The 16,419-nt window shown below is 40.8% G+C and overlaps 1 protein-coding gene across 2 annotated transcripts in view; it reads right to left on the reverse strand.

The window, feature by feature from the left end:
• STK32A (serine/threonine kinase 32A) overlaps positions 1 to 16,419 on the reverse strand; it is a 126,946-nt gene that overhangs the window by 106,071 nt on the left and 4,456 nt on the right. The gene's annotated exons all lie outside the window — the stretch shown is intronic.

A 16,419-nucleotide genomic window follows, 5' to 3' on the forward strand; every position in this document is an offset into this window, starting at 1 on the left:
AGTTAGGAGACCATCCTCTCCAGAGGATAAACCATGGTGTGGGGTGGAGAGGACTAGTTTGTTCGTTTGTTTGTTTCTTTCTTTCTTTTTCTTTCTTCTTCTCTTCTCTTCCTTTTTTCTTTCTTTCAACAAAGTGGTAGAAGGGCAGGATCAATTTTCATACAACCATCCAAACAATCCTTCTTATTTTAGACCTCCCCCTTCACCTGTCCTTCTAGAGGCACAGGACACTGCCAGTTCTTAGGGGATGGAAGTAGAGAAAAGTGTTTGACTCATCATCTTACCCTGAAGACTTGCTTGCCTTTTTTTTCTCATTCATGAGATAGATATAATGATACCTACCTCATAGGGCTGTGGTGGGGATTAAATGAAATAATGTATACTGGGAATACATCAAGAATATAATAGGCACTCAATAAATAATTATGAGTTTGGGGTTTTTCGGGTTTTTGTTTCTTTGTCTGTTTCTTTCCCAAAAAAGAACTTAACTTTAGGAACCAGAGACAGCCATCTCTTTACTACTTACTAGCTTGGTGACTTTGGCTAGTGTTTTTTTAAAAAACATTTTTAGACCCGTATTCTTATCCGAATAAGGGGATGATGATCACTTTCTTACTCCTATCTCAGAATTACTTTAAGAATCACATTGGAAAAGGACGAGCAAGTACCTTGCAAATGTCAAACACTATCCTTGGGCTTTGGAGGCAGACAGAAGCAGGGTGATGCTTCAGCTCTGCCTCTTTCTGGATGTGTGAACTTGGGCAGGTTTTCTAACCTTGCTCTCAGTTCTCTGCTCTGTAAATCACCGTGTTGGTATTTTGGCCTCCATTTTTGTCTATGGTGGAAAAGGATAACCACAGAAGTACCACACTGGAGAAGCACTCTGGAGCCCCAGTCTCTCTTAGCCCACCTGGCAGCCACCCATCTCTCTGACTTGGCTCTAAGTTTCCTGCACTGAAAGTTCCCTATAAACCCCCGGTCCCCCACTCCCGCCCCCGCAGAGCATCATGAATTGCTGAATATCAGTGCAACCATATTCTTAGATGACATGGAGCCTTCTCCAGGAAAGAATACGCAAATACACGAACTAATGTTGGTATCATTTGGAGTTCCTCAGAATCCTATTGGTGGATGCCACGTGAACAGTTAGATCTCTTTTAAATAAAAGATGCTAACCTTTGGGGCACCTGGGTGGCTCAGGGGATTAAGCCTTTGCCTTCTGCTCAGGTCATGATCTCAGGGTCCTGGGGTCATGCCCGCATCAGGCTCTCTGCTCAGCAGGGAGCCTGCTTCCCACCCCACCCCCCCACCCTCTGCCTGCCTCTCTGCCTACTTGTGATCTCTCTTTCTCTCTCTGTCAAATTAAAAAAAAATTAAATCTTTAAAAAGAAAAAGAAAAAGAAAGATGCTAACTTTAAACCAGAATCCTAACATAGAACCTACATAGAAATCCCCATCACAAATCTAAGGATAATCTGCTAGCACTTTCCACTGCTCAGCATACAAAGCACTGTACAGGGCATTTTACTTGAATTATTTCATATAATCCTCATGAGCTCCAAAACACAAATAAAACCCTGAGTTAAGGAGAGTAGGCAAGGTGCTCATGGTCAAGGAGCTAGTAAGAGCTGGAGTTAGCAGTCATATCAAGGGTATTGGTTTTGAGTAGATCAATCTCAAAATATTTGTTGAAGTCATTACCTTAGTACCTCAGAATGTGACCTTACTTAGGAATGATGTTCCAGATATAATTGTTTAAGTTAGGATGAGGTTATGAGTCCAGTATGGAGTGGACCCTTCATCCAATATGACTGGTGTCCGGGTAGGAAGAGGGAAGTTTGCACACAGACACACAGAGACACATGAAGACAGACTGAAAGGATGCTACCAGTGCATGAACTGGACAGGAGGTATCCTCCCCTAGCAGAGTCAGTGGGCCATGGCCCTGCCAATACCTTGATTTAGGACTTACAGCTTCTAGAATTGTCAGAAGTTCTATTGCATTAAGCCATCTAGCTTGTGGTACTTGTTACAGTTGCCCCAGGAAACTAATAATAGGAAACTAATTTGGAACTTCTGACTCCAAAATCTAAGCTTGTTACCACTAGACAACAACACATGCCCTCCGTGTCCAACTCAAAACGCAGGGAGAGAAAAATGTGATGACATGTTAAAACAGGAGAAAGATTGGCTAATTCTAACTCCAATTACATATTCCAAGAACTTGATGAACAGATGGAAGTAGACTCCCACTGTTCAAGAAGCAAGTTTGAGAAGCTTGTTGAGCAGGGCAAGAATACAGTTTTGAAGATTCTTGAAGGAGAGGTCTATAACTGTCTGGTATCTCCCTGGTGCCAAGTTTGGCTCTCGAGGAGGGAGACCAAGAGGAAATCGTTCATCTGGGCATCATTTCTACCTATAACACAATCTGCTGACTCTTAAAATTGCCTGTAGGCAACATATTTTGAACAAAAATAAAATAATAGTTCCTGGTCTTCTAAGCCACTCTCTCCTTCAGTATGGATAAACCAAAGCTCGGGTATGTCCAGTAGTGATGTATAGATACAAATCCTGAGATGACTACAGGGCTCCTTCTTGTAAAGGATGTTGGAGGGAACAGAAAGCTCATTCTCCACCATTGCATAATGGTAAGCACAGTCCTGCATGGTAGATACCTGTAACGGTTGAACTCAGAGAGCTCTCTCTCAGCAGCTCCGCTCCTAGGTGTATATACCAAAGCACAGGAGAACAGGAACTTGAACAGATGCCTGCGCACAGTGTTCATGCAGCATTATCTACAATAGCGCAGAGATGGAATTAACCCAAGTGTTCATCGACAGATAAATGGATCAACAAAATGTGGTATATATGGACCATAGAAGAGTGTACAGCCACCAAAAAGGATGGGTGATATTCTAGCACATGCTACAGCACTGAGGAACCTCAAAGACCTCATGCTCAGGGAAATGAGCCAGGCTCGAGATGACAAATATCATATGATGTTACCTACAGGATATGCTTGGAAGAGTCAACTTCGTAGAGTCAGAAAGCAGAATAGAGTTACCAGGAGTGAGAGGGAGAAGGAATGGGGACTTAGTATTTCATGGGTACAGAGTTTCCTTTTGGGATCAAGTTCTGGAAAGGATAGTGGTGATGGTTGCACATACCGTGAATGTACTTAATGCCACTGAGTTGTATACTTAAAAATATTTAAAATGACAAATTTTATGTGATATTTTCCCAGAATCCAAAAATTCTTTCAAAAAGTCAGTTTGCAACAAATGCTGCAAAATCCTTCACACCTCATTCAAGTTTATCATTTATTTAATTTTTATATAATATTCATACTTAAACTTCATCTAAATAGACCAAACTCCTTTGAATATTATTTCATATAATAGTAATGCAATACTCCAAAATAAGTATCTCTTCCTTCTGATCACCCAAATATTTTTCAGGATTAAACAATTATTCAATGTCACAAAAAAGCAACTACACTCTGAAAATTCCCTTTGTATTTTAGAACCTAGGTATGTTCAAAACTATACGTTTCAATAAATCATAATATGTCCATGTTGCAGAATTTCATGAACACTAAATTGTACTTTCAAGGCGTGCCTGGGTGTCTCAGTAGGTTTAGCATCTGTCTGGGCTCAGGTCATGATCTCAGGGTCCTGGGATCAAGTCCTGCATTGGGCTCCCTGCTCAACGGGGTCTGCTTCTCTCTTTCCTTCTTACCTCCTCCTGCTCGTGCTCTCTCTCTTTCTCTCAATTAAATAAATAAAATCTTTAAAAAATTAAATTATACTTTCAAGAGTCAACAAGTTTTACAAAACTGGGATAAGCTACTCATGACATAAGTGAAAATGAAGATAGGGATGTATGTAGTACATCATCCCAAATATATCAGAAGGCTTTTCTACAAACACACACACACACACACACACACACAGGTAAAAAAGATGAGACTATTAAAGTACTCATTTATTCAACAAGGAGATATTAATGATAGACAACTGAACAAAACGGACACAATTCCTGTCCTCACTGAGTTGTTTTTTTCCCCCTAGTGATAGGAAAAAACAACAACAAAAATAAGTCAATGAAAACAAGAAATATAAAGAAAACTGTAGAGGGCTGAGGGATGCCAGAAAGGATGCAGGATGGAGACTGCAAAAGGAAACTCCCTGAAATGTTATCAGTGGTTATCAATGGGTTGAGGCATTATGGGTAATTTTTTCTTCCTGATTATATTTTCCAATCTTTCTATAATTCAAATGTACTAATTTTATAGTTATAAACCATGATTTTAAATGCACATTTAAACACACACTTCCTAAGAAGAGCTGCAATAACATTCATTTCTCTTTATGTTGGAGACCTCCACAAAATGTGAACCACAGGGAATATTGGAATCATAGTCTTGGATGGAAACCCACCGAGGAAAGTAAGCCAATTCTAGTTATCAATTAGGAATGTAAGAATTAAACAAATTCTTGTCAACGCTTAACGAAGCCTGAGTTTAGAATATTTTCCCCGGTAATTTACACATACCCTGGACAGAAAATGAGAAAGTTATCAAAGTGGTAATGACTTCAGTATTTTGTAAAAGTAAATCAAAATTATCCCACCAGGTGTCAAACAAATTAGGCTGATATAAATAGGTCAAAAAATGAGTGACGGGGATGGTAAAATGAATTGAGAAAGACATGAACGTCACTGTAATTGTTGTCTTTGATGAACAAAGGAAGACGAACAAAGCTCAAGAATAGATATTCACGGCATAATTCATGCCAGACAAGGAAAGGTTTAATACACGGAACCCCTATCCCTTCAGTAACCATGTGGTCTAAGGGATACGTATGTGAGTTCCAGCAGAGGTGAAGGTAGAGGTCATTGTGAGGGGCAGTGGTGCACCTCTCTGAGAGCAAGATTCAGTAGTAGACACGTAATGGACATTTGCTGGGTTTTTTGGTAAGATTTTATTTATTTGAGAGAGCCAGAGGGAGCAAACATGAAGGGAAGGTGGGGCAGAGGAAGAGGGATAGAGAGAGGTAGAAATAGGCTCCTCATGGAGCCAGACTTGGGGCTCAATCCCAGGACCCTGGGATCATGACCTGAGCTACTTAGCCACCCAGGAATCCCTGGACATTTGCTGTTTTTCACTGAAAAGAATCTCCTTCCATTTGTTCATTTGATTTTATAAATTCATTCTGGTTGGCCACCCTAGGTAGATATCTATAACTGAAAGAAATGAGATTCTTTTAACATCATGATTCAGGATCTAGGGGCGCCTGGCTGTCTCAGTCAGTAGAGCATGTGACTCTTGATCTCAGGGTCATGAGTTCAAACCCCACATTGGGCCTAGAGCTTCCTTGAAAAAATTCAGGATCTAGTTGTGTGGCTCTCTGATTTTAGGTCAGTGCTTTCATCTTCCTACGCCTTGGTCCTGCCATGCATAAACTGCACACTGAGTCGATGATAAAGTACATTATGGTTGTTGGTCTCTCCCATTACTCCTAACAAGAATGTTACTGGGTAGTGGGTGCATTTCACATCACTTGCTTCTAAATCGAACATCATGACATATTTAGTATATGGAGAGGAAGATGAGGATGGGTGAGAGTCCAAGAGAGAGTTTCTAACTGGCCACCTCCCCGAGAAACTGCCAGCCTGGGGCAATGATAGTCACCACCATGCCCCATCTGGCTACGTCACAGGGGTGCTCACCCCACCTATCCTTGCATCAGTACCCAGACTTCTGTCATAGATGGAGGGTGGCAGGGGGGAGGGTGGCACCAGGATCAACAGACCTAGAACTCTTCCTGGGGAGGGGGCAGCGTGTAAGCCTAGCCCTCAAGCCCTCATGGCAGGATCCATCATCTCATCAGACCTCACAAATACAAATTCAGATATTACATTGGTCAGAGTTCAGAGACAGCAATGCAGGGCATTCCAGCCCAGATGTGGGAGCCATCTGAAGGCAAGGTCCTGTGTACCTGCCCTCGTCCCACTTGGGTGGAGCCAGCCCTGGTTCCTGTTCACATGATTTCCCAGATTTTTCCTTTTATTTTGGTAGAAAGCTTAGACTTGTAGGCTCAGTCTAGTATCTCCTCTTAAAAAATGATTTTTGCCTTCACATCATATTCACTTTCAGCTATTGGTTCATTTCTCTGCTCCCCTTTAGACCACACTTATTGAAAGAGTTGACACTTGCTGTGTCTATGTCCTTTGCCTCACCTACACCCACCAACTCCCCAGAGTCTGGCTCATGCCCCCATATCCCCACTGAACTGCTTTCATCCATGTCCCCAGTCTCCTCCTGCTTGCCTGATCCCATAGTTATTTCTCACTGGCCTCTATCCCACAGGAACATTCAACAGAAATGACTACTCCTCATTCCCAAAATACTCTTCTCTCTTAAATTTCAGGATAAATCATTTCTTGTTCTTTAATGTTTGCTGTTTCTCACTTTTCTTAGCTTGATGGCTTTCCTCTGCCTGACTTCTCAATAATGGGCTTCCTCTCCTCTTTTGTTTCCACATATTCTCCTAGCCCAGACTCCTCAGTCCCCATAGAATTGAGAACCACACCTTCAGATTGCTAGCCTGGACTTCCCCAGTCACCTCTGACTGCTCAGTCCCAGGATCCTAACCAACACCACGATTTAGATCCTCTTGGTCACTTTACAAACCCTAACAAGGACTCACGATTATGCCTGGACATGTCCCCAACCCCTCAGTGTCCCACATTTATGTCAGCCAAGGGTCACAGCCATCTTCCTGCCTACTCAAGTAAACACCTAGATAGAATTCATTCTTGATTTTGTCCTTTCTGTCTTAATCCACATCCAGACCATCAGTGATTCTCAATTATCTTATACTGAAAATAAATGTTGACTCAATTCTCAGCTTCCCATCTCCCTTCCTAGACTGCTAGCCTGGGGAACCATCTTTCACTTAAATATCATCTTGGTGGAAATAGGTCATTTTTTTTTTTTCATCTCAGCCACTTAAGTAAGTGATCTATAAGAACTTACTGAAAGTTACAATTATATAATTGAATTTTACAGATCAGAAAATCCCATCACCCTAAAAAAAAGGGCTGGAGGAGAAAAGGAAAACACACACTGGGTAGGTTTTATTTTTTACTTGCCACATAAAAGCATTAAAAGTTCAGGTGATTATGATAATGTGTAATGGTATTACTAATGTTTATTGAGCAGTTATTATGTGCCAGGCACTATGGTATATGCTTTTTAAGGATAGTCACTTAAAATTTTTTTAAAAAATATTTATTTATTTATTTGAGAGAGAAAGAGAGAGATAGAGGAAGAAAATCTCAAGCAGACTCCCCAATGAATGTGGAGCCCAACATGGAGTCCAATTCACGACCCTGAGATCATGACCTGAACTGAGACCAGGAGTCAGATGCTCAACTGACTGAGCCACCCAGGCAGCCCTGGGATAATCAATTTCTATTTCTACAAAAAATTGTATGAGGCAGATCAAATTTTAGCTCCCATTTACAGACAAGGAAACTGGCGATTAGAGAGGAAAGTCACTTCACTGAGTTCTCACAGAGAAGAATTTCTATTTCCACTCAATAGAAAAATTTCTATTTCCACTTAACCACTAAACACACACACTACACACTACACACACACACACACACACACACACACACACACAAAAGGACGCGATCTTAGAACTGAGATGTTTAGTGGTATTAGCTTTCAGAGAAGCTAATTGCATTGCCCTCATTTTTCTCCTTTCATCACAGACAAAGAAAAGCCTTGCTATAGGTTGGTGTTGGTTCACAGAGGGCTTCTGGGAGCCACTGGTTTAGCCTATAAGGGATACCTTGATACTAGCTAAAGTTGAAGGTCAGCTCTAGAACATATCATTTTTGATCCCCTGATGACAAATTACTTAGCTGGCTCACTAACCCTTAATCATAACAAATGGTTGGCAGCAAATGGTTGTCACCAATACATGTGGAGCTTGGCAGGTCCTCTAAGGATATATTTGGACCTTCTCCAGAGAGGCAACCTCCAAGGCCAAATGATGGCATCTGTTTGCATAGTCAGCACTTCCTTCTTATGAAACTCTGTGCCCCAGGGCGTCTGGGATTTACCACTACTGGTGCCAAGACCAAGCATTGGGCACCAATGGCTTCCTTTCCTGCTGACTAAACCCTAATTCCTGACTATGCTTAGAAGTCAAAAATACACTGGCTATTTCCTTAGAACAAAGCAGAAAGTAGAACAATGGGGTAGAACGGGGTGATCAACACCTCTGGTTGTTCGATGCCCCTCAGTTGAAGAAATGCCCCTGGTAGGAAATCAGTTCCACTGTGATATCTCAGGGGAATTACAGGCTGGGACCCTTTTATTTGAACCTAGTCAGTATAACTTTCAAGTAATATATATTAGAAACATAATACCTTTGATCCATTGTAACGGTCGGTTATCTGGCCCAAGTTCTCCATTGGTTCATAATGATGAGCCAAAAGACGTGACTTTAGGCATCTATGGAGAACAGACACCATTCCCCTTGCCTGGCTTCTCAGTTTAAGGCTAGAGGGCTATGGATGGATATGAGAGGGGGCCTCAGAACACGTGAATAAATGTCTGCAGGATGCCGTGGGTCAAGGGTGAGCAAAGGAGGGCCCGCAGGCCAGATCTAACCCACCATCTATTTCTAAACAGCTTATAAGCTAAGAATGCCTTTTGTATTTTTAAACGTTCGGAAAAAAAAATAAAAAGAATATTTTGCGACAAGTGAAAATGATGTAAAATTCAAATCACAGGGCCCATAAATAAAATGTTACTGGAAGAGAGCCACCTTCTTTTGTTTTCTCATTATCCGTGTCTACTTTCATGCCACGATGGCAGAGCTGAGTAGCTGTGACAGAGACTGAAGTGCAAAGCATAAGGTCTTTACTATTTGGCCCATCACACAAAAAGATTGCCAACCCCTATGTGAAGTAATTCTCAGAAATAAAAAATACTGGCTACTCCAGTATAATGCAAGGTTAACATGAGTTCTTCTACTGTAAAGATGACTCCAGAAAGAGAAGAAATAGCTCAAGAGGAATAAAATATGGCAAGTGCTGGTCTATTGAATTCAGAATCTATCATTGTCAGTTTTTTGGTGTTTTCACCATAGAAACAGGGCTCACTGTCCCAGTTTAACAAGAATAATTATTCCATATTGGCTTTTTGTGGCTCCTTCCAAATGACATTGGTCACACAGCAATGCATAGTTGAATCCCTTGTATCATGCATAGACCCTCAAGTGGTCAACTGATGACTGGCACTGGTCACTGAGCTCAGGCCTCCCGGGCCATTCAGCAGATGTTGCACCCTCCTTCACTGCCTTTCTCACTGAAGACAGTAGGCTTGGAGAACCAACACGTGTTCTGAACACTGAAACCAGCTTATAGACCTAGTGAGTTCAACCTAGGTAGTTTCAAGATGAAAACTGAAAAATGTCTCTAGCTTTGGATAAAAATAAAGTTAGTATGCCTTGAGTGTTATTTAATACTGAGCAACTATTTGCCACAATTTATTCATAAGACACTCTGAACTAAAACGTTCTTTCTTAAAAAAAGCAATAAAGAGGGGCGCCTGGGTGGCTCAGTGGGTTAAAGCCTCTGCCTTTGGCTCAGGTCATGATCCCAGGGTCCTGGAATGGAGCCCTGCATCAGGCTCTCTGCTCAGTGTGGAGCCTGCTTCTTCCTCTCTCTCTGTCTGCCTCTCTGCCTACTTGGGATCTCTGTCTGTCAAATAAATAAATTAAATCTTAAAAAAAAAAAAGCAATAAGGAAGAAATGAACTGTCTCCCAATCCAGTTCCTCCTTGGACCAGCAACACGCAGCATCTCAGAGTTAAACAGAGCTGCCTAGCTTTTAACTCATTAACCTGAGGAGACATGAATTGAGCTCCATGAAGAACTCATGGTGAGAAAACCCTGCAGAACATAATCACTCTTTAGCTGAAGAGATTTTGCCTGTCATAGTCTGCTGCCATTAAACTAGAGGGGGAAGAAATCAATGGGAACAAACCATGTTTCCAACAGAGAAAGAAGAGATACAATCAAGACCTTTCATTTCCCAAGTTGAGATCCCAAGAATATGATGTGTCACGATGCATTAAAAGGTTTTCTACAGAAATTGTTTCATTTTGAAGTAAGTCGGAAAAATATCAGAATCCCAAGATTTCAATATTCTAGGACTTTTCAGAGTCTTTAACATGCTAATAAGCATTGTGAATCTCTGAAGGCAGGATGTAGCTTTACTGCATTAGCTAGAGTGGATTCTTCTAAATATGTATTCATAACTCACTGCTCAGGAGACATTCAGGAAACATGCAAATCGGAAGCACTACCTCTGTCTGGGAGGTCTGTTTTCTTGGCTGTCTAGTTTCTCCCTGATTCTTCCAACTCCATAGAATGGGGGAGATAAAGCTCTCATTAGTACCCATTCTTATAAACCAGTGGAGCTGAGGTTATTTATGACGAATGCTTTAACTAAATGTCAGACCATCCAAGATGCCTTAATTTTTTAAGAAGCCAGTTCTCACAAGAGAAATTCTCCTTATACTCTCCCAATCTTTTAAATATAAAATAGTAAATAATATAAGAGCACAGGACCCCATGTTTTAGAGGGGAAAGACTGAAATTTATTTGCCTTTCCAACTGGGTACAAAAACGCAATGCATAGACTTTAACAAAGGAGATTTTCAAAGTCCTTCTTTGCTGGAATCAATTCAGGAAGTTCCCATTTCTTTTGGGCTGCAAATCTGTGGTCAATTTTTTTGGCCCAACATTTTGAAGGACCCATTGCCTCTGCCACCAAAGAAGTTGTAGGAAAACTGGCACTGGTCACACATCCTAGGAGACAAGTGTTGCCAAATCAAAGTAGAACACTGAGTTTCCAGCAAGTCCAAAGAATAATGCAATAATTTGGCTCTCTCTGCAAACTCAGGGCGCTGATGAGCTCTTTGTGGCAGCTTTTAACCTAAAGCCAACTTTTCTTAGCTACAAGACCCCAGAAAATTATCTCTTGACTTAACTACACCAATTCTGTCACCCCTATATTCTTTGTATATGCTTAGAAACACACACTATTAACAATGATTGCAAGATCCTCTCCTGTTGCTAGACCCTGAATTGTAAACAAGCTACCTTCTCCTGCTACTCAAGAGTTTCTTTGCCTAAATCACCTTGAAAACCTCAATGACTGGCCTTTTCAAATGCTGATTTTTTTTTAAATAAAACAAGCCAAAAGAAAGCAAAACCAAAAAAAAAAAAAAAAAAAAACCCAAGCAAAGCAAAACAAAACACTGTTCAGACAGAGGAAATAAAGCAGATTTAAAGAAAAAGTTACAAGCATTAAAAAAATATCACTTACAAGCATAATCTTTACTTTCAGACAACTTACAATGTCTTTATCGTTAATTATTTCTCTAGAGCATCCATATGGTAGTTGGGTAGAGGGGAGGGCATTTGTCACTGTGTCTGTTGATCAAATGGGATTACTTAACTAGTCAGCTTTGAGCTTAAATTAGAAAAAGTGAAGTTTATTGATTTTTCAGCCTACTGAGTTTTTGATTTTGCCTCAAATGAAAATACAATCACCCAGGGGAACGATGAAAGAGAAACCAGATGAGATTATGTTTTTGCGAGGTCATTAACCTGGCTTCTTTTTAAAGGGCTTTCTATATAGGTTTTCAGAGAATCCATGAAATCTGCCATTCTGTCATTTCAATTTCATTGATAGAATTGTGAGTGGGTCATATTAACTACGGCATCTACAAGAGCTACATCTAATCAATTTCGTTTCTTTCGAAGCAGAAGTACAGCAAAGAGCTCATGCTATAAGAGACTCTGCTCGTAAATAATGGTGTAACTAACATTAAGTGGGTGCTTTCCTTATTTGGGACACCCCACTAAATGTTTTACTTACATTGTTTTATTGAACCTCACAATGACCCAAGGAAGGATGCCTGATAATAATCATTTGCATTTTATATAGGAAGAAACTGAGGCTTTACAGAGGTTCAGTAACTTGCAGAATAGAAAGGTGGTCCCCCACCCCACCCCACCCCATGTTAATTCATTAGTAATTACTTAGGTTTGGGACTTTTTTCCCCATGGTATTTCAGGTCCCCTCAGAACACTTTATCACTAGTCAAATTGACTCTTGTGTTTGATGATGGTGCTGCTGAGATTCAAATCCGCGTATATGTGTTTCTAATAGCAGAGCCCAGGCTTTCACCCACTATGCTAAGCGGTCTTCAACTACAAAATACAAAACCTAACTAGGTGGAAGACAGTGGAGTGTTTCCTTAAAAAATTAAAGAATTACCGTATGATCCAGTAATTCCACACCTAAGAATACACCTGAAAGAATTGAAAACAGGGACTTGCAAAGATATTTGTACACTTATGTTTATAGCAGTATTATTTATAGTATAATCAAAGGTAGAAACAAACAAATGTCCACTGATAAAGGATAAACAAAATGTGATACATACATGTAGTAGAATATATTCAGCCTTAAAAAGGGAATGGAATTGTTATAAATGCTATAATACAGATAAACCTTGGAAACATTACACTAAGTAAAATAAGCCGGACAGAAAAGGACAAATATTGTGATCCCATTTATGTCAGGTACCTGGAATAGTCAAATTCATAGAGTCATAAAGTAGAAAGATGGTTGCCAAGGACTGGGGTGGCAGGGGGCCGGGGGTGTGGGGAAGGGGAGTTGCTGTGTAATGGGTACCAGATTTCAGTTTGGGAAAATGAAAAAAATTCTAGAGACAGATGATGCTGACAGTTGCCCAGATCTGAATATACTTATTGCCACTGAACTGTATGTACACTTAAAAATGGTTAAAATGATACGCTTTATTATGCATATTTTATCAAAACAAAAAAGTTATGACTGAGATTTGTACTAAAATATGAAACGTAGGCCACAAAGCAAAGCAAAACAAAACAAAACTAGTATAATTTGAGATCCACTTTGTAAAAGGTAACAGTAATCAGAGAAGACTTTATTCTACTCAACGGCACTATAAATCTTCCACTTTGTTTTCATCAAACTAAGATCAGCATAAATAGCTAATAGAATGATGCTTTCAAGTTCACTTCAGATGGAACAACATGAAATACAAAGTGTCAGGATGAATTCCGCAAGAACAGCTTATTTTACTGGATACCCGGTAATATCTTCTTCTTTAATTACCTTCAAAGTGAATCAAAACACTTTTCCAGGAGAAATCTTGAAATATTATTTGGGAAAATTGGTTCACATTTTCTCCTCAAATCTATATACTGGGAATAGCAAACACTTTGAAGGAAATATTAAATACTTTTTCATCATGTATTGGGATTCTTTGCAGCAATATTTTTAAAAGAATTGAATTGGCTCATTTAAGTGCCCTAGATTCTGGCCCGGTTTGATTATTTATATAAAAATGAGATAGAAAATGATGTAGGCATTAATGTTCTTTGATTAGTCAGTGCTTTGTTGCTGTTTTTGTTTCTTGGTCAGAAGCTTTGCAGCAGTCAAATAAAATTGTACCTTGTGCTCAATCTGGAGCTATGAAAGGAGTCAAATCAGCTTTATAGGATCTACTGATCAAAAAATATGAATGCTCAGAATGTCATACATTCCCTCCAAAAATTCAGTGATCTTGTAAATAAACAAGTGAATGTAGCAATTAAATACACTCCCTTTTGTAATATGCAAACTCATAGGCATGAGAATGTTAAGATACGGGCAATTGTTCATTTCTGATTTTGTCATTATTTGGACTTTGGACTTGAGTTTCCTGTACTTGAACTGTTCTTCTCATGTCATTGCATTAGTGGCTTCTCATCACCTTTCAGGCTTCACCTCAGATGTCACCTCTTCAGAAAGGCCAACTCTGACCACACTCTATCTCAAGGAGTCTCTCCACCATCCCCCTGTCCCTCTCCATAAGATCCCTGAGTCATTCCCTTGATATCACTTCAACACTGTCTCAAGTTGTCTCCTTTATTCTGCCTGGCAACTGTGTGTGTGGACGGACTCACAGCATCACCTCTGGGGGGCACAGACTGTACTGTTATGTTCAGCTCTTCTCTTTATGGGCACTCTGGTATGCTGATCTCACCAGGCTGGGGGATGAACAGCTAAAAGGTGGTGACCTACAAGGGGTTACAAAGGACGTGCGGGGTGTCTGGGTGGCTCAGTTAGTTGGGCATCAAACTCTTGGTTTTGGCTCAGGTCATGATCTCGGGGTTATGAGATCGATCCCTGCATTGGGCTCCATGCTCAGGAGGGAGTCTGAGATTTTGTCCCTCTGCCCCTCCCCCTTCCTTGTGCATGTTTTCTCTCTCTCTCTCAAATAAGTAAATAATTCTGGCTTCTCTTTCCTGCTCTCTTCTCTGGCCTCATGCACATCACGGGCTCAGAATCCACAAGGAGTACAGGGAACCAAACAAGTGAAATCAAGCCTATTCGTCTTTTCATTGTAGAGACGGAAAACTCAAGTAACATCACTGGTCTTTAGATCTTTGCCTTTACGACTGGATAAAGCAAAGCCAGGCAACAAGAGTGGGAAAAAAGGTTGACCAAGACCATTTTCTAAATGGGTAATTCGGAGTTCCCCTGTAATACTTTGTACAGGTAATAACAATGCACCTTTGACTTGATAGTGAATGACTGGGGACAGGGCATCCTGAGCAGTCGGACATTTGTGTTTAGAAGAGACCATCCAAAGAACCAAAGATGGAGATGGTAGCAAGCTTCTAGTTGTCCTCTGATAACTAGCTGTTAAACAGCTAGCTCTTCCCGTCTTTTGTAACAAAACGGAACTTATTTTTAGAAGGCTCATGGCCACATTAAGATAATAAACTAAGTTTCCCAGTCTTCCTGGGAGTCTGGGAGTCATAACTGGGTCTGGGCTTGTCCCCCAGAGTGATAAGCAACAGCCAGATCAGAGGCTTGGGAGGCGTGGGCTCAGTCTCCCTCCTTGACCCCTTCCCTGTGGCTGGAATGCCGATGCGGTGGGGAGCGTCCTGGGACAGGAGCATGAGAGTGACACTAGGGAGAGGGAGAGAAGGAAAAGCAGCAGCCCTCTGGAGCCACACATTTCTCCCTGCCTATTTTGTTACATGAGAAAGAAGAACATATCCATCTTGTTTGAGTTGCGGTCATTTGCGGTTTCTGTTTCAGCAGATTTCCTTTCTAACACAGTAGACTTCCGTGGCTGATTTAGATGCTGCTTCATAAGTTTTGCAAAGTGGTGTTAGGATCTCCAAACTAAACTTTTTGAGTTGAAAACAACCTTCAAAAGGGTGCTGGGTAATATAGTCGATTAAGCAACTGAGTCTTGGTTTTGGCTCAGGTCCTGATCTCAGGGCGGTGGGACTAAGCCCTGTGGTAGGTTCCTCGTTCAGTGCAGAGTCCACTTGGGATTCCCTTCCTTTCTCTTCCTCTCCTCATGCATGTGTGTGCTCTCTCTCAAATAAATAAATAAAATCTTAAAACAAACAAACAAACAAACACCTTAAAGTTTGCCCTAACTTCTCACTTACTGAGGAAATTGAAGATAGGAAAATAAACTTCTTGAGCCCCATTGGTAGCTTGGAGTAGGACCAGTGCTCAGAATTCTGGAATTTCAGTTCGTTGTTCTTTTCCTCTGTGGTCTAATCAGCAGAATTCCCTCCCTCTGAGAGGCCTGAACAGCTTACTAGCTGGGACCGGAACTGCCTTTTTTCCAGCCAACCTATCAGTAGCTGCCCCATGCGTATACTGACAAGGCTGATCTGGCTTCCTTGCTGGGAACGAAGGGTGAGAGGGGGAGGCAGATGTCTTCTTCTGACAGGCCTCACTGTGGGATGGCAAGCGAATCAGGAAAACCCTCGCTTTTCTTTCTTTTCTGGCTGAGCCTGACCTTGAAATTTCCCTTTCCTCCAATAATACAGATTCATTTTCCTATGACCTAGCTTTGCAAAATTTGTCTAGGACTCCGAAGCATGCCAGTTAGCAGCTCAGACGGCTCCTACTTGCATGACTCCATTCTATAAGAGAATGAATATTGATTATCCTTCAGATGTAATTTGGTAATACAAGAAATCTTCTATAACAACTAGCAGTAGGGATAACTTCAGCTGTCAGGGAAACGGCAAGAGAACAACAAATCCTTTCATTTCAAGGTCTTTTATCCACCAGGTGTCCATCTACAGCTCCCTTTGGACAAAGGGTATTAGTATAGTCGTAATTAAGAAAACTGCCCAAGGGCTCATGGAAAGTGGAAGGTAAAAGCCAGCTTTTAGCATCTAAGATCCTCAGGCTTACTCTTGTAGTCTTTCTTTCTTTCTTTCTTTCTTTCTTTCTTTCTTTCTTTCTTTCTTTCTT

The sequence above is a fragment of the Lontra canadensis genome, unplaced genomic scaffold (genome assembly GCF_010015895.1).
Source record: "Lontra canadensis isolate GAN:19392208 unplaced genomic scaffold, GSC_riverotter_1.0 scaffold4, whole genome shotgun sequence".
Taxonomy (NCBI): domain Eukaryota; kingdom Metazoa; phylum Chordata; class Mammalia; order Carnivora; family Mustelidae; genus Lontra; species Lontra canadensis.